Consider the following 26,919-nt stretch of genomic DNA (forward strand, 5'->3'; position numbering starts at 1 on the left):
CGGGCATGGCTGTGTGTGACGTCCTTAGGTTAGTTAGGTTTAAGTAGGTTCTAGGGGACTGATGACCTCAGATGTTAAGTCCCATACTGCTTAGAGCCCATGGCGGTACTCGATATTACCGCCATCTGTACAGGGTGTTAAAAAAAAGGTACGGCCAAACTTTCGGGAAACATTCCTCACACACAAAGAAAGAAAATATGTTATGTGGACATGTGTCTGGAAATGCTTACTTTCCATGTTAGAGCTCATTTTATTACTTCTCTTCAAATCACATTAATCATGGAATGAACGTACCAGCGTGACTTCAAACACTTTGTTACAGGAAATGTTCAAAATGTTCTCCGTTAGCGAGGATACATGCATCCACCCTCCATCGCATGGAATCCCTGATGCGCTGATGCAGCCCTGGAGAATGGCGTATTGCATCACAGCCGTCCACAATACGAGCACGAAGAGTCTCTACATTTGGTAAAGGGGTTGCGAAGACCAGAGCTTTCAAATGCCCACATAAATGAAAGTCAAGAGGGTTGAGGTCAGGAGAGCGTGGAGGCCATGGAATTGGTCCGCCTCTACCAATCCATCGGTCACCGAATCTGTTTTTGAGAAGCGTACGAACACTTCGACTGAAATGTGCAGGAGCTCCATCGTGCATGAACCACATGTTGTGTCGTACTTGTAAAGGCACATGTTCTAGCAGCACAGGTAGAGTATCCCGTATGAAATCATGTTAACGTGCTCCATTGAGCGTAGGTGGAAGAACATGGGGCCCAATCAAGACATCACCAACAATGCCTGCCCAAACGTTCACAGAAAATCTGTGTTGATGACGTGATTGCACAATTGCGTGTGGATACTTGTCAGCCCACACATGTTGATTGAGAAAATTTACAATTTGGTCACGTTGGAGTGAAGCCTCATCCGTAAAGATAACATTTGCACTGAAATGAGAATTGACACATTGTTGGATGAACCATTCGCAGAAGTGTACCCGTGGAGGCCAATCAGCTGCTGATAGTGCCTGCACACGCTGTACATGGTACGGAAACAACTGGTTCTCCCGTAGCACTCTCCATAAAGTGACGTGGTCAACGTTACCTTGTACAGCAGCAACTTCTCTGACGCTGACATTAGGGTTATCGTCAACTGCGAGAAAATTGCCTCGTCCATTGCAGGTGTCCTCGTCGTTCTAGGTCTTACCCAGTCGCGAGTCATAGGCTGGAATGTTCCGTGCACCCTAATACGCCGATCAATTGCTTCGAACGTCTTCCTGTCAGGATTCCTTCGTTCTGGAAATCTGTCTCGATACAAACGTACCGCGCCACGGCTATTGCCCCGTACTAATCCATACATCAAATGGGCATCTGCCAACTCCGCATTTGTAAACATTGCACTGGCTAGAATGAGATTTTCACTCTGCAGCGGAGTGTGCGCTGATATGAAACTTCCTGGCAGATTAAAACTGTGTGCCCGACCGAGACTCGAACTCGGGACCTTTGCCTTTCGCGGGCAAGTGCTCTACCAACTGAGCTACCGAAGCACGACTCACGCCCGGTACTCACAGCTTTACTTCTGCCAGTACCTCGTCTCCTACCTTCCAAACTTTACAGAAGCTCTCCTGCGAACCTTGCAGAACTAGCACTCCTGAAAGAAAGGATATTGCGGAGACATGGCTTAGCCACAGCCTGGGGGATGTTTCCAGAATGAGATTTTCACTCTGCAGCGGAGTGTGCGCTGATATGAAACTTCCTGGCAGATTAAAACTGTGTGCCCGACCGAGACTCGAACTCGGGACCTTTGCCTTTCGCGGGCAAGTGCTCCACCAACTGAGCTACCGAAGCACGACTCACGCCCGGTACTCACAGCTTTACTTCTGCCAGTACCTCGTCTCCTACCTTCCAAACTTTACAGAAGCTCTCCTGCGAACCTTGCAGAACTAGCACTCCTGAAAGAAAGGATATTGCGGAGACATGGCTTAGCCACAGCCTGGGGGATGTTTCCAGAATGAGATTTTCACTCTGCAGCGGAGTGTGCGCTGATATGAAATTTCCTGGCAGATTAAAACTGTGTGCCCGACCGAGACTCGAACTCGGGACCTTTGCCTTTCGCGGGCAAGTGCTCTACCAACTGAGCTACCGAAGCACGACTCACGCCCGGTACTCACAGCTTTACTTCTGCCAGTACCCCGTCTCCTACCTTCCAAACTTTACAGAAGCTCTCCTGCGAACCTTGCAGAACTAGCACTCCTGAAAGAAAGGATATTGCGGAGACATGGCTTAGCCACAGCCTGGGGGATGTTTCCAGAATGAGATTTTCACTCTGCAGCGGAGTGTGCGCTGATATGAAACTTCCTGGCAGGTTAAAACTGTGTGCCCGACCGAGACTCGAACTCGGGACCTTTGCCTTTCGCGGGCAAGTGCTCTACCAACTGAGCTACCGAAGCACGACTCACGCCCGGTACTCACAGCTTTACTTCTGCCAGTACCTCGTCTCCTACCTTCCAAACTTTACAGAAGCTCTCCTGCGAAACTTGCAGAACTAGCACTCCTGAAAGAAAGGATATTGCATAGACATGGCTTAGCCACAGCCTGGGGGATGTTTCCAGAATGAGATTTTCACTCTGCAGCGGAGTGTGCGCTGATATGAAACTTCCTGGCAGATTAAAACTGTGTGCCCGACCGAGACTCGAACTCGGGACCTTTGCCTTTCGCGGGCAAGTGCTCTACCAACTGAGCTACCGAAGCACGACTCACGCCCGGTACTCACAGCTTTACTTCTGCCAGTACCTCGTCTCCTACCTTCCAAACTTTACAGAAGCTCTCCTGCGAACCTTGCAGAACTAGCACTCCTGAAAGAAAGGATATTGCGGAGACATGGCTTAGCCACAGCCTGGGGGATGTTTCCAGAATGAGATTTTCACTCTGCAGCGGAGTGTGCGCTGATATGAAACTTCCTGGCAGATTAAAACTGTGTGCCCGACCGAGACTCGAACTCGGGACCTTTGCCTTTCGCGGGCAAGTGTTCTACCAACTGAGCTACCGAAGCACGACTCACGCGCGGTACTCACAGCTTTACTTCTGCCAGTACCTCGTCTCCTACCTTCCAAACTTTACAGAAGCTCTCCTGCGAACCTTGCAGAACTAGCACTCCTGAAAGAAAGGATATTGCGGAGACATGGCTTAGCCACAGCCTGGGGGATGTTTCCAGAATGAGATTTTCACTCTGCAGCGGAGTGTGCGCTGATATGAAACTTCCTGGCAGATTAAAACTGTGTGCCCGACCGAGACTCGAACTCGGGACCTTTGCCTTTCGTGGGCAAGTGCTCTACCAACTGAGCTACCGAAGCACGACTCACGCCCGGTACTCACAGCTTTACTTCTGCCAGTACCTCGTCTCCTACCTTCCAAACTTTACAGAAGCTCTCCTGCGAACCTTGCAGAACTAGCACTCCTGAAAGAAAGGATATTGCGGAGACATGGCTTAGCCACAGCCTGGGGGATGTTTCCAGAATGAGATTTTCACTCTGCAGCGGAGTGTGCGCTGATATGAAACTTCCTGGCAGATTAAAACTGTGTGCCCGACCGAGACTCGAACTCGGGACCTTTGCCTTTCGCGGGCAAGTGTTCTACCAACTGAGCTACCGAAGCACGACTCACGCCCGGTACTCACAGCTTTACTTCTGCCAGTACCTCGTCTCCTACCTTCCAAACTTTACAGAAGCTCTCCTGCGAACCTTGCAGAACTAGCACTCCTGAAAGAAAGGATATTGCGGAGACATGGCTTAGCCACAGCCTGGGGGATGTTTCCAGAATGAGATTTTCACTCTGCAGCGGAGTGTGCGCTGATATGAAACTTCCTGGCAGATTAAAACTGTGTGCCCGACCGAGACTCGAACTCGGGACCTTTGCCTTTCGTGGGCAAGTGCTCTACCAACTGAGCTACCGAAGCACGACTCACGCCCGGTACTCACAGCTTTACTTCTGCCAGTACCTCGTCTCCTACCTTCCAAACTTTACAGAAGCTCTCCTGCGAACCTTGCAGAACTAGCACTCCTGAAAGAAAGGATATTGCGGAGACATGGCTTAGCCACAGCCTGGGGGATGTTTCCAGAATGAGATTTTCACTCTGCAGCGGAGTGTGCGCTGATATGAAACTTCCTGGCAGATTAAAACAGTGTGCCCGACCGAGACTCGAACTCGGGACCTTTGCATTTCGCGGGCAAGTGCTCTACCAACTGAGCTACCGAAGCACGACTCACGCCCGGTACTCACAGCTTTACTTCTGCCAGTACCTCGTCTCCTACCTTCCAAACTTTACAGAAGCTCTCCTGCGAACCTTGCAGAACTAGCACTCCTGAAAGAAAGGATATTGCGGAGACATGGCTTAGCCACAGCCTGGGGGATGTTTCCAGAATGAGATTTTCACTCTGCAGCGGAGTTTGGAAGGTAGGAGACGAGGTACTGGCAGAAGTAAAGCTGTGAGTACCGGGCGTGAGTCGTGCTTCGGTAGCTCAGTTGGTAGAGCACTTGCCCGCGAAAGGCAAAGGTCCCGAGTTCGAGTCTCGGTCGGGCACACAGTTTTAATCTGCCAGGAAGTTTCATATCAGCGCACACTCCGCTGCAGAGTGAAAATCTCATTCTGGAAACATCCCCCAGGCTGTGGGTAAGCCATGTCTCCGCAATATCCTTTCTTTCAGGAGTGCTAGTTCTGCAAGGTTCGCAGGAGAGCTTCTGTAAAGTTTGGAAGGTAGGAGACGAGGTACTGGCAGAAGTAAAGCTGTGAGTACCAGGCGTGAGTCGTGCTTCGGTAGCTCAGTTGGTAGAGCACTTGCCCGCGAAAGGCAAAGGTCCCGAGTTCGAGTCTCGGTCGGGCACACAGTTTTAATCTGCCAGGAAGTTTCATATCAGCGCACACTCCGCTGCAGAGTGAAAATCTCATTCTGGAAACATCCCCCAGGCTGTGGCTAAGCCATGTCTCCGCAATATCCTTTCTTTCAGGAGTGCTAGTTCTGCAAGGTTCGCAGGAGAGCTTCTGTAAAGTTTGGAAGGTAGGAGACGAGGTACTGGTAGAAGTAAAGCTGTGAGTACCGGGCGTGAGTCGTGCTTCGGTAGCTCAGTTGGTAGAGCACTTGCCGGCGAAAGGCAAAGGTCCCGAGTTCGAGTCTCGGTCGGGCACACAGTTTTAATCTGCCAGGAAGTTTCATATCAGCGCACACTCCGCTGCAGAGTGAAAATCTCATTCTGGAAACATCCCCCAGGCTGTGGCTAAGCCATGTCTCCGCAATATCCTTTCTTTCAGGAGTGCTAGTTCTGCAAGGTTCGCAGGAGAGCTTCTGTAAAGTTTGGAAGGTAGGAGACGAGGTACTGGCAGAAGTAAAGCTGTGAGTACCGGGCGTGAGTCGTGCTTCGGTAGCTCAGTTGGTAGAGCACTTGCCCGTGAAAGGCAAAGGTCCCGAGTTCGAGTCTCGGTCGGGCACACAGTTTTAATCTGCCAGGAAGTTTCATATCAGCGCACACTCCGCTGCAGAGTGAAAATCTCGTTCTGGAAACATCCCCCAGGCTGTGGCTAAGCCATGTCTCCGCAATATCCTTTCTTTCAGGAGTGCTAGTTCTGCAAGGTTCGCAGGAGAGCTTCTGTAAAGTTTGGAAGGTAGGAGACGAGGTACTGGCAGAAGTAAAGCTGTGAGTACTGGGCGTGAGTCGTGCTTCGGTAGCTCAGTTGGTAGAGCACTTGCCCGCGAAAGGCAAAGGTCCCGAGTTCGAGTCTCGGTCGGGCACACAGTTTTAATCTGCCAGGAAGTTTCATATCAGCGCACACTCCGCTGCAGAGTGAAAATCTCATTCTGGAAACATCCCCCAGGCTGTGGCTAAGCCATGTCTCCGCAATATCCTTTCTTTCAGGAGTGCTAGTTCTGCAAGGTTCGCAGGAGAGCTTCTGTAAAGTTTGGAAGGTAGGAGACGAGGTACTGGCAGAAGTAAAGCTGTGAGTACCGCGCGTGAGTCGTGCTTCGGTAGCTCAGTTGGTAGAGCACTTGCCCGCGAAAGGCAAAGGTCCCGAGTTCGAGTCTCGGTCGGGCACACAGTTTTAATCTGCCAGGAAGTTTCATATCCGCGCACACTCCGCTGCAGAGTGAAAATCTCATTCTGGAAACATCCCCCAGGCTGTGGCTAAGCCATGTCTCCGCAATATCCTTTCTTTCAGGAGTGCTAGTTCTGCAAGGTTCGCAGGAGAGCTTCTGTAAAGTTTGGAAGGTAGGAGACGAGGTACTGGCAGAAGTAAAGCTGTGAGTACCGGGCGTGAGTCGTGCTTCGGTAGCTCAGTTGGTAGAGCACTTGCCCGCGAAAGGCAAAGGTCCCGAGTTCGAGTCTCGGTCGGGCACACAGTTTTAATCTGCCAGGAAGTTTCATATCAGCGCACACTCCGCTGCAGAGTGAAAATCTCATTCTGGAAACATCCCCCAGGCTGTGGCTAAGCCATGTCTCCGCAATATCCTTTCTTTCAGGAGTGCTAGTTCTGCAAGGTTCGCAGGAGAGCTTCTGTAAAGTTTGGAAGGTAGGAGACGAGGTACTGGCAGAAGTAAAGCTGTGAGTACCGGGCGTGAGTCGTGCTTCGGTAGCTCAGTTGGTAGAGCACTTGCCCGCGAAAGGCAAAGGTCCCGAGTTCGAGTCTCGGTCGGGCACACAGTTTTAATCTGCCAGGAAGTTTCATATCAGCGCACACTCCGCTGCAGAGTGAAAATCTCATTCTGGAAACATCCCCCAGGCTGTGGCTAAGCCATGTCTCCGCAATATCCTTTCTTTCAGGAGTGCTAGTTCTGCAAGGTTCGCAGGAGAGCTTCTGTAAAGTTTGGAAGGTAGGAGACGAGGTACTGGCAGAAGTAAAGCTGTGAGTACCGGGCGTGAGTCGTGCTTCGGTAGCTCAGTTGGTAGAGCACTTGCCCGCGAAAGGCAAAGGTCCCGAGTTCGAGTCTCGGTCGGGCACACAGTTTTAATCTGCCAGGAAGTTTCATTGCACTGGCTGCAAAACCACGTTCGTGGTGAACACTAACCTACGTACTGATGTGCTTGGTGCTAGTACTGTACAGTAATGAGTCGCATGTCAACACAAGCACCGAAGTCAACATTACCTTCCTTCAATTGGGCCAACTGGCGGTGAATCGAGGAAGTACAGTACATACTGATGAAACTAAAATGAGCTCTAACATGGAAATTAAGCGTTTCTGGACACATGTCCACATAACATATTTTCTTTATTTGTGTGTGAGGAATGTTTCCTGAAAGTTTGGCCGTACCTTTTTGTAACCCCCTGTACATGTGCATATGACAATACCATGACTTCTGTCACCTCAGTGTGTAGCCGTACGCTTAGTTTGTCCCCACCACTCAAACCTCAGCTCGCCAAATGGTTTGACAGTGGGCACTTAGTTAACGTGAAGTGCCCCTGTGCTGTTTGCCGCTACCAAACACTCGGCACGTGCTCGGCGGCAGCGACAATGCGCGCTGCGGCCCTCAGCGCGCTGATCGACCCGCCGCGCACTGACATAATCTGGCGCGTTCGGCCCTAGAGCGCCTCTCCACCTTGGGAGGCATCCACACGAGCCGGCCCTCGGCGCGGCCCGGCAGCTGATAGCGACGATACCCGGCACGCTGTAATTACGAGGCACGCAATTAGCGCGGCCGCACTTGACTCTCAGCTCCAGACACGTAACTAATTAACGAGACTCGGCCAGCCAATTATTCAAATTACTGTGCCCCCCATCAGCGAGAGTGTGACGGCTGGATTCTGCGTCGGCCGGATGTCTTAGACGGGGCTGCTGTTTGTTATCTCGGCTGTGCGGCCTGTTTCCTCGTCCCCAGTACCGGCACAATTACCTCCAGTCTTGCCAGAACACAGCCGGTTTCCACCAACCACTTGTTACTTCCACACTTACGATTAAAGACGACGCTGTCTGCTGTGCTCGGTTCTGACGCTGTCGAATGCAGTCATGTCGTAATTGGTGAGTGTATTACAAGACGTGCTTCTCTGTTTTCATTGCAGATAGTCATCTTCACAGGCAATAAATATGTGGTATTACTCAGACAGTAGGACTCAGCTGCCAAAACATTTTAAACACCTGGAAGGAATGGTCGAGTAGAGAAGCAATTTCACACACAAAGGGTGGAACACTTGCGAAGAAGCAGCTGGGACATAAAATGATTAATACGGGCGAAAGGAATGGAACTAAAAGGAAAGGAAACGGGGTGGGGAAGACATAGGAAGGAAATTATGACTGCCAGCCATACAGGGCACTGGGGCAGTCCAACAGTGAGAGTTGAAAATTTGTGCCAGACCGGGACTCGAAGAACCCAGTCGCTCCACTACTCTAGGACGGTTTCGTTAGTTTTTTTTAGCTGCCTCCTTGCACAAGACGTTGTCACTCCCTTTTTCTTATTACGTCAAAATTTAAACAGGAACAAAATAAAATAATAAAACTGCCTTTTTGTTGCAGTTTGCTGAAGGAGATTAACAATTTTTTATATAAAGCTTAATAATATAACAATAAACCAGGCTGACATAAAACTAACATTGTAATAAAGTAGTATACTTTGAAAAATTAAACAAACATAAGAAATTTTAAACACAATATAATTATATGAAAAAATACTTCCCTAACCTTTTTTTCAGATTATAATGAATATCATTCATATGTTAAATCAAATCCTGTTACGCAAATAATAGTTATTAATGTTAAATTTCAGTGACAAACGCTTCACTGTCATATCACAAATAATATTTCTATATTGCTTGAAAGCTGTATAAACTTAACTCTATTATCGCATAACATAAAGAAAGAAACACGCAACATAGTAGACAATTTGATTTTCAATCCCCCTGTTGCCCTTTCATCCGGGTACGTCTTCTCGTATTCGTATGGTATCGCCGATTCTTATCTTGCCTTCGTTCTTTCATCGCATCGGTAAGTTAACTTCTCCTACCCTGGACGTTCCAGTTACCTGGGAAGGGTGCCTTGAAACGGATTGCACAGGATGTTAGAGAAATACTGCTCACAATCTTCAGATATCTTTCCTGTAAAAATGTCCAAAAGTTCATCACATTCTCTGGGGAATCTCTGAACAAACGCAGAACTGCCTGGCTTCGAAGCCACGTCACTGAATTCGTTTTAATGCGTGGGTGGTACGTCCCGTCCGGGAAGAATACGATCCACAGACCAAGGTTGTGTTGTCCGATTCGAAGGAAGAAAGCATCATTTGTGTCATCAAACGACACAGTTCTGCCGAGGGGCCGCATATGAGACGGTGTTCATCGTTGTCCAGAGCTAGGTACTGAGGGCATCATGGTGAATCTGTCATATGAATCCCATGGAGTGTGGATCGGGTGACATTTTTACAGTTACATCTACATCTACATGGTTACTATGCAATTCACACTTAAGTGCTTGACAGAGGGTTCATCGAACCATTTTGATACTACTTCTCTACCATTCCACTCTCGAATGGCGCGTGGGAAAAATGAACATCTAAATCTTTCCGTTCGAGCTCTGATTTCTCTTATTTTATTATGATGCTCATTTCTCCCTACGTAGGTGGTGTCAATAAAAATATTTTGGCATTCGGAGGAGAAAGTTGGTGATTGAAATTTCGTAAATATATTTCGCCGCAAAGAAAACCGCCTTTGTTTCAGTGACTGCCACCCGAACTCGCGTATCATATCACTGACACTCTCACCCCTATTGCGCGATTACACGAAACGAGCTGCCCTTCTTTGCACTTTTTCGATGTCCTCCGTCAATCCTATCTGGTAAGGATCCCACACCGCGCAGCAATATTCCAGCAGAGGACGGACAAGTGTAATGTAGGCTGTTCTTTAGTGGGTTTGTCGCATTTCTAAGTGTTCTGCCAACAAAGCGCAGTCTTTGTTTCGTCTTCCCCACAATATTATCTATGTGGTCTTTCCAATTTAAGTTGCTCGTAATTCTAATGCCTAGGTATTTAGTCGAACTGACAGCCCTTAGATTTGTGCGATTTGTCGTATACCCAAAATTTATCGGATTTCTTCTTGTACCCATGTGGATGACGTTGCACTTTTCTTTGTTTAGTGCCAATTGCCACTTTTCGCACCATACAGAAATTCTCTCTAGATCATTTTGCAATTGGAATTGATCGTCTGATGATTTTACTAGGCGGTAAATCACAGCGTCATATGCAAACAATCTAAGGGGACTGCTCAGATTATCACCTAGACCATTTATGTAAATCAGGAACACCAGAGGGCCTATGACACTACCATGCGAAACGCCAGATATCAATTCTGTTCTACTCGATGATTTACCGTCTTCGAACTGTGACCTCCCTGAGAGGAAATCACGAATCCAGTCACACAACTGAGACGATACTCCATATGCACGCAATTTGATTAATAGTCGCTTGTGAGGAAGGTTTCAAGAGCCTTCTGGAAATCTAGGAATATGGAATCGATCTGAGATCCCTTGTCGACAGCACTCATTACTTCATGGGAATAAAGAGCTAGCTGCGTTGCACAAGAACGATATTTTCTGAATCCGTGTTGGTTATGTATCAATAAGGCAACACACTGCTCGTGTATCTGCGCCTAAGGAAACATGGCGTAGCGATCGCCATGCTACATGGCAATTGATATGTGATGTGGATGTCTCCTATCAATAGGATTGCTACGTTGTCAGGTCGTTAGTGTCCGACAGATGACGCGCGCCGTTGCATGTCTGGTATCCGGCAGAGCCATCTGAAAAAAAAAAAGTGCGTACGATGTAGTGATTGGGAAATGTGCTGGAACGCCACTGATGCCATTCGTGAAACTGATGCTAGTTGTTCTGTTAGGATTCCACCGTTTCGGCCATCCGAACATGCTTTTCGTCAGACCCAAGTGTCCAACTTCCCGTTCGCCGCACCGCAACGACTACCATCAATTAAACCTCTACTCACAGATTTCTTACCCCGTTAAGAGTTCGGACGTTGGCTGTGCATTTGAAAGGTTACAGTACTGCCCGACGTTGAAAATAGGTACAACATACTTTATTATTCTTGTCAGAACAACACATTTTTTGTAAAAATAACTCAATTTCACTTAATACAGCGAAGCTCCCCCACTTCGGCAGAGGTGCGAGAGGACCTGAAGAACGGCCATGTTTCAGCACTCTGCCGCTGGATCTAGTGTTGGTAAGACCTGTCTTAGGCGTGCTCCGTAAGGACAAAAGAGCGGAGACATGGTATGCATGTGAAATACTTAAGAGTAGTTTAGAATAATAATTTCTCTATTTCAGGAACTTTTGTGGGGAGAATTGAATGTCAGGCAGGTAATATTAATGGGATCGTAGTAATCTTCGGAAGTGACCAACGGTCACAATGAAACCACGTGTAGCAATAAGTTGAAATACTTCCGAGTGCTTAAGTTACGCTGAATTACTAGCGTGTGTACTATAAGTTGGAAATATTTAAGAAATGGCGTGTGCAGGACTTGAAATTAGAGACGAGTACTTCCACGTGGTGAGTACTGTGTGAGTCTCAATCTGTGTATGAGACAAAGGATAAAGAGAAGTACTCGTCCATGGTATCAGTTGAGGACTCGCGTGTGTGATGAATATGTTCTTAATATTACTTTGCGTGTTGTGTTTCCGTGTGACGCTTGATTCAAACTATAATACTCTGAGAGAGAAGCAAGGTGAGTCAGCCGTCTATCCAGCAACGCCACTTGGCTTGCATTACACAGGAAGACGTCCATGTATCTCCAGAGTTCATAGTAGGAAAGTAGAATTACGAAGTGGGGCAGTGTCGTGTGAAACTGGGATAAATATTAATTGAAGTGGGAAAGCTGAAAGTGATAATGATGTGACTATTCCCTGTGTTGTATTTCATGTTGTAGTGTGGTGTATGTCATGTAATTTAAGTATGTGTAGTTTGCATGGGAGAGTAGCAAGGTAGTTTCAGAGGTAGTGGGTTATGCGTGTTGATTTTGTACCGCTCGGTCTGGAGGAAAGTTTCGTGATGATGTTTGTGAGAGTCGAAGTGTGAGATATAGCAAAAGATCCACCATCCTATCCAGAAAGTGCACTGTAGCGTTAAATAATTACGAAACCATAAGGTAGAGAATCACCAATGTAAAGCCATGCCCACTGGGCGGAATTTCTCATGTGTTATTGTTGTAGGTTATAGAATTTGTGTGTTTAGGTTATAGAATTTATCTGAATAAATAAGATAGTGAAAAGAAAAAGATTGATGGCCTTTTCCTTCGAATAGTGTGTTGCCATGATACCCAGAATTTGTAATGTGTGCGCCATTCATATGCAGTGCGATGGCCACGTGTTGATCAAAGCCTTTAAATTAGAAAGAAAATGTGGTATTGCCAGTGCGTAGTGAACAGTCAGAGTTCTATAAATTACTGATAGTCAGATGTGCGTTTCCGTTGCGTAATATTCATACAGGAGGATAATTTGTAACTTAATTGTGAGTACGAGAGTTCATGTTACTCGATAAATAAGAATGAATCCACTCGCTTGGCAGACCACTCATCTTGCAGGCCTGACTGCTTGATGCCACAGTATGAGCAAGGCATGTGGGTGCCTCTCACATTAACACTGAATCTTTTTCACTGAACAGCCGTCGCGCCCATAGAATTATAGATATTGCTGGTGTCTGCTGTGTCAGACATGTCCAACAGAACAGACTTAATTCACGCTGAAGTAGCTGGGACATATACACGAATAATTGGCTTGAGAGGGACGGAAAGCAAACGGGATGTTAAAGGGGTAGGAAGGAAATAATGACTTCCAGCCGCACAGGGCATTGCGGCAATGCGACGATGAGAGTTGAAAACCTGTGCCAGGCAGTGACTTGGTCCCGGAAGCTCTGTTTCTCTAGAATGGTTGCCTTAAAGTTAAACGCTCTCCGTCAGACCCAAATTCCCAACTTCCCGTTCGCCGCACTGCAATGAACTCCTCCGATTAGCCTACTCCGCGTAGATTTCTGATTTCAGTAGGAGTTCGGACGATGGACATATCTGACGTTGGACATGTCCGACGGAACAGACACCATTCATATCTATAATGCCATGGGCATGACGGCTGTTTGATCAAAAAGTCGGTGCGAATGTACATTCAACGTCCGAACTTCTAGGAGTAACAGAAATGAATGGACGGCTGTCGCAGCGGTGCGGCGACCAGGAAGCTGGAAACTTGAGCATGACGCAATGTTTGTCCAGATGTCCGAGGCTGTTGAGGAAACTGTTCTAGAGAATGTGAGCATCCGGGTTAGAGTCGCGATCCAGCATAAATTCCCAACTCTCGCCAATACATTCCGCAGTGCCCTGTGCGGCTGGAAGTCATTATTCCCTGCATATCTCTTTCCTGTCCCTGTCCTTTCCGTTCCTTTCACTCCAGTTATTCACGAATATGGAAACACATCGAACACAACACATTACCATGCCTAGTACGGTGTAACAAAACCCTTGGCATTCAAACCAGCTTCCAGTCGTCTTGGAATGTGTAAATGCTCAGTTAGCTGTTGCCTGAAATATTCATAATTATCCAAATAGAATAAACTGATTACGGCTAACTTTCGAAAGTAGCGGCCTCCATGCAGCCAGTGATACACGAGAGCCTGAAAAATGTACTTTCTATATTTGCACCTGCACACCACAAACCACTGTACAGCGCATATCCCAGGCACTTATTGCCAGTATTAACTGATCTCTGTCCAATTTCATTTGCTAACGGAGCGAGGTAAGATTTACTTCCCAGTTGCTTTTTTACGTACCGTAATCTATTTCTTATTCTCATGTTCTCTACACGAGATATATGGTGGAAGCAGCAGAGTTGTTGTACAGACTTCCTCGACTATCGAAATGACCAATCCAAAATAATCTCCTCTTTCTTCCAACTTCGTATGGGCTGCATCAATGTGCTGCGAAGCGGAGTTCATTTTATGTGTGGTATCAGGCACTCCAAACACGCGAGCGGTACTCTATTATAAACTAACTATCGTCCATTGAAGGTGTACTTCACTTTCCAAGAAATATCCCCACGAATCTAATACTGTGATATGCTGCTCAAATTTTATATCTGTAGTAACACTTTTTCCATAAAATGCTCCAGAAAATGTCGTAATGGTTCCTTTTAAAGGACATGGCACATTTCCTTTCCCATCCTTGAAACATTCCGACGTTACTCCATCTGCAATTACCTCGATGTCCACGGGACGTTAAACCCTAGTTTCCCTTCCTTCTTTCGTTCCTCCTAATGCCCCTTGATTTTCAGTGGAGTGAGACACTCTAGAAACTGAGTGTTAATCTTCTGATTGAATGCTGTCGCTAGTTATCTCGTGATGTAATAGGTATTCTCGCATTGTCATGAAGTAATCAAGGCAAACCCCGGAAACGAGAATAAAGAGGGCCCAGTATACGGGGTGAGTCACCTAACATTACCGCTGGATATATTTCGTAAACCACATCAAATACTGACGAATCGATTCCGCAGACCGAACGTGAGGAGAGGGGCTGGTGTAATTGGTTAATACAAACCATAAAAAAATGCACGAAAGTATGTTTTTTAACACAAACCTACGTTTTTTTTAAATGGAAGCCCGTTAGTTTTGTTAGCACATCTGAACATATAAACAAATACGTAATCAGTGCCGTTTGTTGCATTGTAAAATGTGAATTACATTCGGAGAAATTGTAACCTAAAGTTGACGCTTGAGTACCACTCCTCCGCTGTTCGATCGTGTGTATCGGAGAGCATCGAATTACGTAGGCATCCAAAGGGAACGGTGATGGACCTTAGGTACAGAAGAGACTGGAACAGCACATTACGTCCACATGCTAACACCTTTTTATTGGTCTTTTTCACTGACGCACATGTACATTACCATGAGGGGTGGGATACACGTACACACGTGGTTTCCGTTTTCAATTACGAAGTGGAATAGAGTGTGTCCCACTGGAAGCGCGTCGACGTATGTGGTATCAGCATGATGGTGCACCTGCACATTCCGCAATTAACACTGGGCTGATCCTTGACAGGATGTTCGACGGGCGTTTCATAGGACGTGGAGGACGCATAAATTGACCAGCCCGTTCTCCTGATCTTACACCTCTGGACTTCTTTCTGTGGGGTACATTAAAAGAGAATGTGTACCGTGATGTGCCTACAACCCCAGGGGATATGAAGCAACGTATTGTGGCAGCCTGCGGCGACATTACACCAGATGTACTGCGGCGTGTACGACATTCATTACGCCAGAGATTGCAATTGTGTGCAGCAAATGATGGCCACCACACTGAACATCTATTGGCCTGACATGTCAGGACACACTCTATTCCACTCCGTAATTGGAAACGGAAACCACGTGTGTACGTGTATCTCACCCCTCATGGTAATGTACATGTGCGTCAGTGAAAAAGACCAATAAAAAGGTGTTAGCATGTCGACGTAATGTGCTGTTCCAGTCTCTTCTGTACCTAAGGTCCATCACCGTTCCCTTTGGATCCCTACGTAATTCGGTGCTCTCCGATACACACGATCGAACAGCGGAGGAGTGGTACTCAAGCGTCAACTTTAGGTTACAATATCTCCGAATGTAACTAACATTTTACAATGCAACAAACGGCACTGATTACGTATTTGTTTATATGTTCAGATGTGCTAACAAAACTAACGGGCTTCCATTTAAAAATACGTAGGCTTGTGTTAAAAAACATACTTTCGTGCATTTTTTTATGGTTTGTATTAACCAATTACACCAGCCCCTCTCCACACGTTCGGTCTGCGGAATCGGTTCGTCAGTATTTGATGTGGTTTACGAAATATATCCAGCGGTAACGTTAGGTGACTCACCCTGTATACTTGAGCGACTCAGATACGAATCCTGTGGCTATAAAATCTCCCATCGTTTTGAAATATTAAGGTAAGTAATAGAACAGCCTTTTTTATTGATCAGCTGATAATAGAACAAATGAACGAGTTATAATGAAGCTCAACATCAGCTTATGTCCGTTTCGCGCAGAAACCAGATGGATTTTCCAGTTCTCATTCCTGTTCAAACAACAGCAAGGAGAGAGAAAAGTTGGTGTGTTAAGCACAAATAACACGTTTTGCAGCGAACGGTATTCGGCTGCGCGGTTGCGCAGCGTGTAGAAACCTTAGAATAGACGCCGGTGAGCGACACATCTCAGAGTAAAGTTAACAGACTTCCCACTTCTCTCGCTGAGAGCATTTATGGAGTAGCGCTAACTTGTAACAGACTTAGCTACAGTTACACAAAAGACCGCGAAACAATGCTTAGTAGCGTGCACAACATTGCATCAGCAGCACGTGCGACGAACTTTAGTCTTACCGCGAGAAACTTTAGAGACATTGAGTAGTTCAGATTTCAAATTTGCTGAAAATAAACGCGTTTGGTGTACTAAGAACCGGCAAAAACAGGTAAAGGAATATACGGAATACATCGTGTGAGACTATAAATAACTGCTGCACTTTAATCTGAATATGTAGCGAGTCATACAAAGGTTTCCACACGTAAATGAAACAAGTTGGAGCGTCTTTTAGTTCATGACGTTCTACAAGTTACACACGCGAATATCAGCTGACTTTAAATGTGCGTAAACTTTTTTTTAGATGGTTCAAATGGCACTGAGCACTATGGGACTTAACATCTATGGTCATCAGTCACCTAGAACTTAGAACTACTTAAACCTAACTAACCTAAGGACAGCACACAACACCCAGTCATCACGAGGCAGAGAAAATCCCTGACCCCGCCGGGATATGTTTTTAGATTTGTGGGATTTTCATCTTATCGCGAGGAGAGAAATGTCAGTATTTTCACTATAATTTGTTTCATTTTGTGTAGGTTTTCACTCGTATTTAGGTATTTTTGTGTATTTTTTAATTATTTTACATCATTCCTGCTGAAATTAATGAGTCCTGAGTAAGATACCTTTCCTTACTGGCAGAATAAAATTTGGAAATATATATTAAATTTTGTGGAAACGTATGCAATGTATTTAAGGTTGGTTAGCCGCGGGAAAAGTTCTGCCTAGTACGACGGCACGATGCAGTTATCAGTATAACATACATCAAATAAAAATTCAACTATCTTGAATGACTTCGTTAGTTTCTTCTTTAACATGTAAATGCCAGCACGGAGAAATGTCTGAGTATGTTCAGTTTTGCTCAGCTGTTTGAAAATCAAATAACGTAAGGTGGTTTACCAGCACAGTAAATAACTAATTTTTCTAAGGGAACGTTTCATCACCTCCTAAATTCCGTTTTTACAACCACATAAAAATGTGGTATCAAGTGTTAGCTCAGACTCCAAGAAAATGGACAGGCAAGTTCGACTTCGTGTAAATGTAATCTTTAAATGACGCGACGTGATATGGCATTCAGTCGTTTTGCTCTCAAACAACGACGACACGATCCTGTTAACGTATCTGAAGCACAAAAACACACAATAAATTAATATGATCAACGATAGGATTTTACAAATGGCTTGCAGACACCTTTCAAATGAAACTGAATTTATTATTCAATAAATCCTACGATTTACAGACACCTCTGGAAACATACCTCCTATCACGTCCTCTATAACAGGGGAAGTGACACACCAGAAGAGGTAGTCCTCTTTTAAACAATACTTTGTTTCAGAACAACGAAAGGGCGCAAATACTGTTCTTTTGACCTCTTGCTTGCATTTTCTATGCACTACACTGATTATGGACTCTTTCGCTTTTAATATATCATATGTTTTATGAGATGCTCATCTTTACGTAGTAATTTGATTCGTCCTAAGAATTTACCAAAAGCAGAGAAAAACTAACGCACTTACTATGATATGCTCCGTAGTTTGAAATCGAAGACACACAGATATTACCATTCAACAAAATTGTTTGTTAGCATAGTTTAAAAATGGGAACGGAATTACCATATTCAGTTTGTTTCGAAGTTGTACGTGACGTTCTTCACGAATTAAATGGCCATAATATTTCACAAAATATTCCAAATAAACAAAGTTTTTGTCAAAAAATAATCTAGCGCTGAAAGACGTGAGTAGTTTGCTGTGGGTGTGTTTCGCTTGTAACGAGGTTGTGCAGACATTACAAACTACTGAGATTAGTTTGATTCCATTTGTTATGTGTAAGTAATTTTGGTAGTTTTCGTAATGATGCTCAGCAGGAGCTATCTAAACTCAAGCTAAATTAATTTTTAGGACATTTGATCAAATTTATAGTATTTCGAAGGCTGCGAGATTATATGATTGTGCAGGGGAACGTGAATGAAGTTGAGAGAGAGGGAGTGCCTCGTAGTTATGCGCCTGTGCGCCACAAACACACACACACACACACACACACACACACACACACACACACACACACACACACACATGCTGGTGTTCAACATCTGTCAGTGTGAAAATGGTTTTAATACCGTAATTGCAGGAACCGAATTTAAAGCATATACAGTTAGTGGCGACAATGCTGCGTTTCAAAAAATGAAAAGAAATGCATTTATGCAAGACTTTAGTCTATTACTGCGCCCCATTTACGGTCTCTGTGATGTTAATGTTTAGTAAGCGCGAACTTCGTCTCACTCAGAATCATCCACACAGATGTACATTATTTTACCTACACCTCATACGAAAGCAGACATTCACAAGGTTAATTTCATTTCACCACAATAAGGAAAGCTCAAGAGGGTTGTTTCGGATCTGGAAGTCCTACCTCCACCCACAGTGACGTAGCCGGTACTGCTGGAGCATCGTCATAGATAGCCGACCCGTGCTGTTTGTGGCTTCGGCAAACGCCCTGCAGGGACATTGCCGCTGTCATGTTGGCAACCTTGCGGGGCCGGTTATTACGCTGGCTAATGACGTGGCATTGTCGCGGCACCCCTGCTCGCTACCGCTGATGCGATGACCTTCCGCCAGCCCATTGTTCCACAGGGTCCACAGGACGCCGGCAGACCAGATTTAGGCTAGAATTACGACTTATTGTTTCCTGGCCGAAGCCGGAGATTGAGACAGACCTCTATGAACTCCATCTGTCGCTGCAACAAGCACATCGTAGCAGTGCTGTGATACTTCTATAATAATAATAATAATACGATTATTTTGTTTTGGATTTTTGAAAAGCACATAGGACCAATACTTACATCTAGTCTTGTTGTTATCACTGTTACCTTCAGTTCGAAAACTGGTTCGATGCAGCTGTACTCTCTGCTCCATCCTGTGTAAGCCATATTATATCTACATAACTACTACAACCCATATCCATTTGTACCTGCTTACTACATTCAATTCTTGGTATCCATCTGCAATTTTTACCCACCACACTTCCCGCCACTACGAAACTGATGATACCAAATGAACGATTCCTTGATGCCTCTCAGTACTCTTGTCAGTCGACCTTTCTTTTGTTAAGTTGTGGCATAAATTTCTCCATACTTCGATTCAGTACTTTCTAATTGATTATTCGATCTACACAACAAATTCTCAATATTCTTTGGTAGCACCCTATCTAAAAAGTTTTAATCCCTTCTTGACCGATCTGTTTATCGTTCACATTTCTCTTCTGCAAAAGGCTGTACCACAGACAAATACCTCTAGAAAAGCCTTTCTAACATTTAATATTATACGCGATGTCAGCAAATTTTCCTTTTTCAGAAATTTTTCTCTTCGCTATTTCCAGTCTATATTTTACATTGTCTCTCCTTCGATAGTCCACTTCCAATAACAAAACTCATCTCCTAATTTTAGTATCTCAGTTCCTAGTCTAATTCCCTCAACATCGCCTGATTTGATACTACATTCCAGTACCACTGTGTTTATTAATGTTCACCTTGAGACCTACTTCCAAGACACTATGTATTCCTTTCACCTACTCTTCGAAGTCCTTTGTTGTCTGTGGCAGGATTACAGCGTCGTCGTCAAACGTCAAATATTTTATTTAGTCTCTCTGAGCATCAATTTTCTTTCCAGATTTGTCATAGTTTCTCAACTGCATAATCAGTGTGCAGATTTAATAATATCGCGGATTAGATACAACCCATTCTCACTCCCTTCTCAACTTCTTGTTCTTCGTATCTCTTCAGAGCTCCTTCATCCTGTCATTGTGAGTCCCTCGTCGCTTTAGAATACATGTTCATTTGTAGTTTCCGACTACTCCCTGTTATTTGTTTCGATGTGAACTTAAGAGAGTTGGTCTTTTGCCTTTTTTCGTCCATATATTGCCAATGAGTCAACAGCGCCTTTCCTCTGAGATCTTTCTGAATGTCAGCTCGACACATAAGTTTGTCTGATTGGGTCGCGTGTACCATGTTCTATATTTTCTTATTTAATCGTGAGACGTCCATTGGTGTTATATGTCCACAAAATTTCAGGTCTTTACTTTTGTAAGCGATCGCGGTAATCAACAGTGTTGCTGACTGTGGCCTACAAATATTTTCGTACGCAAAATGACTGCAGCGTTTTACCATATGCACAAGGTATTATTCTCGTTGATTACCTTGCAAAGGGGAAACAATCTATTCGTTCTTCTTCTTCTTATTCTCCGTATATCTTAGGTACGACACCTATCAACTGGACATTCTCCTCTTCCGTCTGTTCTGATTGTCTTCCGTAATCTGCTGCTAACCTCATTCATTTTAATGTCATCCACCAATCCACGTCTTCGTCATCCTCCTCCTCCCTTTTCTGCGCTCATTCCTTCGATGACTCTCGTTGCAGGAAATTTCTTCACAATATGTCTTATCAAGGCGTTTCCCTCTTTTTCATCATACCCCCAGTCTTCTTTGCTCTCCTGTTTTAGAAAAACTTCTGCTTCGTTCATTTCACTTTAAGCTTTTATCCCTACAGATACATTTCAAAGCTATCCAGTCATATATTCTCTTTCCTTTCTTATGTCTGTGTTATCTGTTTTGATAAAACTGTTGGCTAGTCTCTTTCTATCAGAATTGTTTTTCTGATAAAAAATCTTCAGTCTCTTCAAATCCTTTTACTTGTAGATATTCTAATTCTGTCCTACATACAGCTTCAGTTTTCTGTCAACATTTTCTTAAAAACATAGAAATATATTTCTTTCTTGAATGTTTTGCAGTCTACTGATATTCTGAAGTAGCCTTCGTGTTCGGTGATAATTATCGTTATTGATAAAGAGAATTAAATTTCGGGGAGCAGAAGTAAAGGCTTTGAGGTTTGCCACTGACGCTGTAATTCTGTTGTAGACAGCAAAGGACGTGGAAGAGGAGTTGAACGGATTAGTGTCTTGAAAAGAGGTTATAAGACGATTATCAACAAAAGTAAAACTAGGGTAGTGGAGTATAGTCTAATAAAATCGAGCGACGCTCAGAGAGTTAGAATAGAAAATGAGCCACTAAAACTAACAGATAAGTTGTGTTGTGTTGGTAGCCAAATACCGTAAGGTGCCAGGAGTACAGAGTATATAAAATGCAGACCAGCAATAGAAACAGAGAGAAATTTGTTAACGTCTAATATCAGTTGGTGCCTTACGAAGTTTTTTTTTCCTGAAGTTATTTGTCTGGAGTGTCGTCCTGTACGGAACTGAAATGTGGACTTTGAGGAATACACAATAAGAAAATACAAACTTCTGAAACATAGCAGAACACAAGAATGCTGAAGATTAGATACGTAGAAAGAATAACTAACGAGAAAATACTGAATCGAACTGGGGATAAAATAAATTTGTGGTACAACCTGGCTGTGAGACACCCCTAGGCACCAAGGAATCGTCAGTTTGACAACGGAAGGACTGCTGGATGTAAAAACTGTAGATGGAGACGCAGGTATGAATACAGAAATCAGGTTAAAACGGATGTAGGTTACAGTAGTTATGCAGCTATGAACAATGTTGCAGAGGTTACGCTGTCATGAAGAGGTGGATCATAGTAGTCTTATATTTTTTTGCGCTTTGGCGTTCGTTGCCAACATTAATTATTGTTCATCCTTTGATTCAGCCATCACTATTTGATGCAGCCATCACTACTTAATTGCCTTTAGCCTTTCTCTTCCTAACATCACGCCTTTTGCTTTTTCTAATGTTTCACCTGCTAATTTTCCAGCATATCAGACATATCATCAGAAAAGCAAGAGTCGTAATAGTAGGAGGAGAAAGGATAAAGATAATTAAGTAAGCAAATCAACTAGAGTTGGCTACAACAACTGACGATTAGTGTGCAAGTTGTCTGATCAGAGTGTATGAGAAAAGCATATCTACGAAACTTTCACTTCAGTGATAGAATCTACTGGCAGCGGAACTGTACACAAAAGGGGGCACTGTTTTCGTTCATCGTTTGCAGGAAGTACGTATGCAAATGTAACTAACACTGCTCTTGTGCGATGCGTCGAACGTTTCTGGCAGTTCAAAGTTTTGCGAGCCTCTTGAATACCATACGAAATCGTGAGCCATCGAACAGTGGCGTTAGCGCATTTGATGAAGGCGACGGACTAGAGTTGTACCTGTGCTGTGTCCGAATCTCGTCATTTATTTGTAATCTTCCACTAAACACTTACTTGCTACAATGAATTACATTTTTCCCGGAAACGAACAGTAATAATGATAATCATTAGTGGTACCTTCGAGACGAATTGTAATCGAGGTATAAATAGGAATAGTGATGAAATGAAGATTTATTTATTGATACACTCATGCAGGGGTTGAAGTGAAGCCTTATCTGCGTATACTCGTTCAAGGCATTGTGGACTGTATTTATTTTGAGGCATCCATAAAAGCAGTTGTCTCCCCTAGTCATGGATGGACTGGGGTTGCCTAGTTTCCTACCTGCTGTATTGCAGTCCGCTTCTTTTCGATAGTCTGTGCACAAAATAACTTGACGCATACCTGTGCAGATGGAGCGGCATGAAAGGACGCAGCTGTAGTGGTGGGGCATTCACTGTGAACCAAAACCGCGGAGTAGAGGAGGGGCAATTCGCCATCTCAAGCCTAAGTACAAATTTATCTCGCATAGCTTGTAAACTACAGTTGGAGAGTCTGAAAACGATCGTGTTAACAAGTTATGCCAGTGCACCCAATAATTCGACAAATACAAGCCAAAAATTTCTCTCTATAGTACCAACAAAGGAAAAGTCACATAAACAAAGGGTCATAAAAAGCAAAACAAGATCGACCAAATGCTGTGAGAAGGAAGTCTCGTATAAGACGAGTAAGCATAACAAACGACGTCTCTTCCTGCAAGATGGACACTGTAAAATAAGAACAAGTGCCACATGGAAATTATGTGTTAGTCTCCTAACAACTAGTTCGGCATTATTATCCGAAAATTAATTTTCCTCTATTTCTTCTTTGTCTTATGGAGTAGTAACCCTTGGTTAGTATCGTAACTGTTTCCTGTAATTCCTTGGTAATATTACTGGGCGGCTGGAATAGCTAGTGGTTCCTGCAAGCCTTTCAAGCACAGTTTTAATGAGATTTTTGCTTCCTCGTTTTACTTTTATGACAAAAATTTAATGACACTGCATATAATTACGTGTGCCTGAGCATGGAAAAAAAACTTCCTGCAGCGATGGTGCAGCAACACGCCTCGTTTTAAAGAGGCAGCAGCGAGAACGCTCAAATTATGTAGGTCGACAGGTGACAGTGAACTGGTCGGTAATTAATTTGGAGCAGCAGGTTAGAATTGTCCAGCGCTCACGCCGAGAAAGCGATTCCGTGCTGATGCAACGATAGTATCTGAAGTGATAGAGATGTTAGTGAATAGTTCGTAACAACTCAGCATGCCCGTTAGCTGTTGTACGCTTGCAAAGGTACATTTACCGTGCTTCTGGGAATGTACTTATTGCCATAACCTTGGTAGTAGATTGCAAGTGTTTGGCGAAACGTCAGGAAAAAAAAAAGAAAAAAAGTAATCGCGATTCCTGGACGCAGTACAGACAAACTAGTGGTCTGGAGCTTCAGCCACTTGCCCAAACACCACTGTAGCCCTCCCGGTTAGCCGTGCGGTCTAACGCACTGCTCCCCGGTTTTCCATCTGCCTCGGCGAGTGCGGGCTGGTTCTCCTTATTCCGCCTCAGTTACACTACGACGGCGATTGTTGCACAAACGCTGTCTCCACGTACGCGTACACTGTAATTACTCTACCACTCAAACATTGGGGCTACACTCGGGGGGGGGGGGGGGGGGGGGGGTTCCTCTTGGGGCTGAACCGCACAATAACCCTGGGTTCGGTGTGGGGCGGCGGTGGGGTGAGTGGACAGCTGTAGCCTATTGTTGGGTTGTGAACCACTGCGGGCTACGGCGGGGACGACGCCTCTCCGTCGTTTCTTGGTCCCCAATTCCATACAATACAATACAAAGCTACTGTTCGACTTCTGGGGCTCTTGCATGTTATTCAATAGGATCGTAACACTTTGGACCAGGATCTTGGAAAGTATCCGGAGACTTGTTTGTGGATATTAGTATGGGGTGTGACCAACTGTCGCCTTAATGACGACTTGAACTCTGGTGGGGCCACTTTCAATTAGGTGTCTTATTGTCTGTGATGGAATGTCGGCCCATTCTTCTTTGAGAGCGGCACCCAGAGAAGGGAGTGTTGTTGGACGGTGGGCTCTGTACCGACATCGATGTTCCAACTCGTTCCACAGATGTTTCCACTGCGTTCAGTACGGAACTCTGAGGAATTCTGTGCATTTCAAGAATGTTGGTGTCAACAAACCATTGCCCCACAGATGCTTCCTTATAAAAGGATGTAATGTCATGCTGATACATTGTGTCATCATCTCTTAACTGTTACTCTACTGTACCCAATACAGAAACCTGTAAAATGTGTTCATATCCTTTTGTATTTAGCGATTTGATACGCGCGATAACAGGACCAGACCCTGATCACGAAAAACGCCTCCACACCTTAACACCACCACCTCCATAATTTTCTGTTGGCACTACACATGGCGGCAGTTGACGTTCTCCAGGAATTCGCCAAACACAAATCCTTCTATCGAACTGCCACAGAATACAGCGTGATTCTTCACTCAGAATCACTCGTTTCCAGTCAAACCACAGTGTAGTGGCGGCGCTCTTTACATAACCTCAAGCGTCGTGTTGGATTGAGTACTGGAATGTGTAGCTGCTCGATAATTGTACCCGTTCCCTACGCACTGCCATTGTGCTAGGTGTATTGCTAGTAGCGCTTTGGAACTCATGAGTGATTACTTCTGCTGGTTTTGTGCCATTGTTTACAACTAAACTCCGCAATGCTCGAGAGTCCCTACGTCAGTACTTGTGGTCTCTCTACAATCATGCTCATAAATTAAGGATAATTATAGAACGTGGTGCCTACACAACGTGGCACTACACAAAACTGGCGCTAATAGCATAGGCACATAGGGAACACACACGACACAGATCTGTAGGTCCACAGTATTGTTGATAAGTTGAGAAAACCGTTCCGAAACACATGTGCTACAAATCGCCACTATTTCCTCCGCATGTACCCGACATCAATATGGGATATGATCACCATGCACACGTACACAGGCCACACAAAGGGTTGGCATTCTCTGGATCAGGTGGTCGAGCAGCTGCTGGGATATATCATCTCATTCTTGCACCAGTGCCTGTCGGAGCTCCTGAAGTGTCCCAGCAGTTTGAAGAACATCCCAGACGTGCTCGATAGGGTTTAGGTCTGGAGAACAGGCAGGCAGGCCACTCCATTCACCTGATATATTCTGCTTCAAGGTACTCCTCCATGACCAGCTCGGTGGGGCGGTGCGTTATCATCCATCAGGAGGAAGGTGGGACCCACTGCACCCCTAAAAAGGCGGACATACTGGTGCAGAATGACGTCCCGATACACCTGACCTGTGAAAGACATGCAGGGGTGTACGTGCACCAATCCTAATCCCACCCCTCACCATCAAACCACGACCTCAATATAGGTCCCTTTCAAGGACATTAAGGGGTTGGTATCTGGTTCCTGGTTCACGCCAGATGAAAACCCGGCGAGAATCACTGTTCAGACTATACCTGGACTCGTCCGTGAATATAACCTGGGACCACTGTTCCAATGACCATGTTCTGTGTTCTTGACACCAGGCTTTACGGGCTCCCCTCTGAACAGGGGTCAGTGGAATGCACCTTGCAGGTCTCCAGGCGAATAAACTATGTCTGTTCAGTCGTCTGTAGACTATGTGTCTGGATACAACTGTTCCAGTGGCTGCAGTAAGGTCCCGAGCAAGGCTAGCTGCAGTACTCCGTGGCCGTCTGCGGGCACTGATGGTGAGATATCGGTCTTCTTGTTGTGTTGTACACTGTGGACGTCCCGTACTGTAGCGCCTGGACACGTTTCCTGTGTACTGGAATCGTTGCCAGAATTTTGAGATCACACTTTGTGGCACACGGAGGGCCCGTGCTACGACCTGTTGTGTTTGGCCAGTCTCCAGTCTCCCTAGTATTCTACCCGTCATAACGTCATCAGTATGTGTTCTTTGAGCCATTTTCAACATAGTTACCATTAGCATGTCTGAAAAAATCTGCACGCTTACTCGCTGCACCGTACTCTGACATGGACCAATATACCTCTGTATATGTGGACTACTGCCAGCGCCACCGTGCGACGACCGCAGGTCAAATGCACCGCATGGTCATACCCCGAGGTGATTTAAACCCGCAAACCGCCCACCAGAGCGTTTTTTCACCATCTGTCAGCATTATCTTTAATTTATGAGCATGAGTGTAGTTTTGGTTTAGCTTGGGTTGTTCCTCCCCGTTTCCACTTCACAGTAACGTCACAGCAGTTGAACTGGATAGCTTCAGAAGCGTTGAAATGTCCCTGGTGGATTCGTTCTGAGGTGACATACATTGACTAATACGCGTTAGAAGTCACTGAGTTTCGTCGATAGACCAATTCTGCTGCTGCTTCTGCTG

The 26,919-nt window shown here is 45.0% G+C and overlaps 1 non-coding gene across 1 annotated transcript; it reads left to right on the plus strand.

The window, feature by feature from the left end:
* The first annotated feature begins 5,398 nt into the window (after nt 1–5,398).
* Trnas-uga lies at nt 5,399–5,473 on the plus strand. Its single transcript has one exon. It is a non-coding gene; the product is annotated as a tRNA-Ser (tRNA).
* The last annotated feature ends 21,446 nt before the right edge of the window (nt 5,474–26,919 follow it).

This window comes from Schistocerca americana, chromosome 3, assembly GCF_021461395.2.
Source record: "Schistocerca americana isolate TAMUIC-IGC-003095 chromosome 3, iqSchAmer2.1, whole genome shotgun sequence".
Lineage (NCBI taxonomy): Eukaryota > Metazoa > Arthropoda > Insecta > Orthoptera > Acrididae > Schistocerca > Schistocerca americana.